We start from the raw sequence: 2,234 nt of genomic DNA, 5'->3' as shown, positions 1-2,234 counted from the left end.
GCCCCGGCCAGCGCGGTGCCGGCAGGCGGCCGCAGAGCCATTGGGACTCCCCAGGCTCTTTGCTCCCGGAGCGCTTGGACCAAGGCCTGTGTTCCTGGGAGCCAGCTCTGCAGAGCTGGGAGACACAGGAAGAGCAGCACAAGGAAAGGCGGAACTCCTGGTGGCAACAGCTAATGTCGCTCTGAGTGGCCAATAAAGAGTCTGGCAGTGAAAAAAAAAAATGAGTTGGCTATATGTTTGGAAATTTACTTCTGGGGACTCTATTCTGTCCCATTTGTCCACCTGTCTTTTTCTGTGCCAGATCTATGCTGTTTTGACTACCACAGCTTTGTAGTATATTTTTGGGTTAGGGAGTGAGATGCCACCAACTCCACTCTTCTTGTGCAGGAGTGCTTTGGCAATACGAGGTCTTTTATGATTCCAGATAACTTTTATGATTGTCTTTCCTAGATATGTAAAGAATGTGTCTGGTATTTTGATTGAGATTGCATTAAATATGTAGATTAATTTGTGTAGAATTGTCATTTTGATTATATTAATTCTTCCAGTACAGAAACATGGGATGTCCTTCCAATTTTGGATCATTTTCAATTTCTTTTTTTAGTTTCTCATAGTTTTCTTTGTGTAAGTCTTTAACTTCTTTGGTTAGATTTATTCCTAGGTATCTTATACTTTTTATGTCTACCGTCAATGGAATGACTTACTTTTACTTCTCAGTCTGCATGCTATTTGTATATAGAAATGCTATAGATTTCTCTATGTTGATTTTGTATCCTGCAATTTCACTGTATTTATGTATTACTTCCAGGAATTTTTTCATGGATTCCATTTGGTCTTCTGCAAATAGAATTTCACCTCTTCTCTTCCTAATTGAATGTCTTTTATTTTATTCTCTTTTCTGATTGCATTGGTGAGAACCTCAAATACTGTATTGAAAAGTCGAGAAAGGGTGGCTGTGGCGCGCGCGGCAGGGCCTAGCCAGTCCAGGGCGAGCCGCCACGGTCTGGTACTCGGCAGCTCTCCCTGCCATGCTGCAAGTCCGCTGGCGCTCACACCTCGCCCGCCCCTCCCTGGCCGCAGCGCTGCCGCTGCAGGATGAATAACGGCCAGGAGAAGTAGAGTGAAAAATGCAAAATAACGAAATTATAAAACCTGCCAAATACTCAGAATTGGAAAAGAGCATCTTGCTTTAGTAGAAAAGTACAAGTACGTGCTGGAATGTAAAAAAAATGATGCGCATACTATTGCCCTCAAACAACGTACCTGGCAAGCACTTGCCCACGAATACAGCTGAGTGTGTCACTACGGGATTTCAAACAGCTGAAGAAGTGTTGGGAGAACATCAAGGCTCGGACCAAAAAAATTATGGCTCATGAAAGGAGGGAGAAAATGAAATGCTGTGTCAGCCCCCTTCTGAGCACCCACATCCTAGGCAAGGAGAAGATCGCCAACATGCTGCCCAAGCAGCTCTACTTCCTGCAGAGTCCTCGGGAGGAAGAGCTGGAATACCACCCAGATTCTGCAGCCTAAAAATCATTTCAAATAGAGAACTGTGCAATGATGAGAAAGTGTTCATACATTTTCCAGTATGTGAGGGGACCTCTCAACCTGAACCCTCCTTCCTGTTCAACTGTCAGAATAACAACCAATAAAAACTACAGGAGCAAAACCTCCCAGGAAGGTGCTTTAAGAAAGATGCGTGAGGAAGAACACCATCAACAAATGTCCATCTTACAACTGCAACTGATACAAATGAATGAGGTGCATGTGTCCAAAATCCAGCAGATAGAGCGAGAGTTTGAAATGGCTGAGGAGGAACACAGGATAAAAATGGAAGTTCTCAATAAAAAGAAGATGTACTGGAAAAGAAAACTACCAACTTTTACAAAGGAATGGCCTGTTTCCTCATTTAACCGGCCCTTTCCCAATTCACCCTGAGACTTTGAGGGCAGTTCCCCTGTAATTATTCTGTGTTGGCCAAGAAAGCCTGGAACAGTGAACTTTTGGCCAGTAACCTGTAACAGAGCTACACTAGGAAAACTAGAGTGTTAGTAGTCACTTATTTAAGAATACATTCAGGTAAATAGCTGCACCCTATGTACCCCTCCAGTGGCAAAGAAGGTTATAGTCTTCTGAAAATTATCACTATGAATGCTATAATTCTGAATGTAATGTCTCTTAATTAGAATTCATATGAGAACAATGTGTGAGTGTTGTATTCTTTTTGTTTTAAT

The 2,234-nt window shown here is 42.7% G+C and overlaps 1 pseudogene; it reads left to right on the top strand.

The window, feature by feature from the left end:
• The first annotated feature begins 1,127 nt into the window (after positions 1-1,127).
• Positions 1,128-1,938, top strand: LOC102479985 (myb/SANT-like DNA-binding domain-containing protein 3; annotated as a pseudogene).
• Positions 1,939-2,234: the final 296 nt, after the last annotated feature.

The sequence above is a fragment of the Tupaia chinensis genome, unplaced genomic scaffold, assembly GCF_000334495.1.
Source record: "Tupaia chinensis unplaced genomic scaffold, TupChi_1.0 Scaffold144217_1, whole genome shotgun sequence".
NCBI classification, from domain to species: Eukaryota; Metazoa; Chordata; class Mammalia; order Scandentia; family Tupaiidae; genus Tupaia; species Tupaia belangeri.
This window is presented reverse-complemented; position numbering and strand designations above follow the sequence as displayed.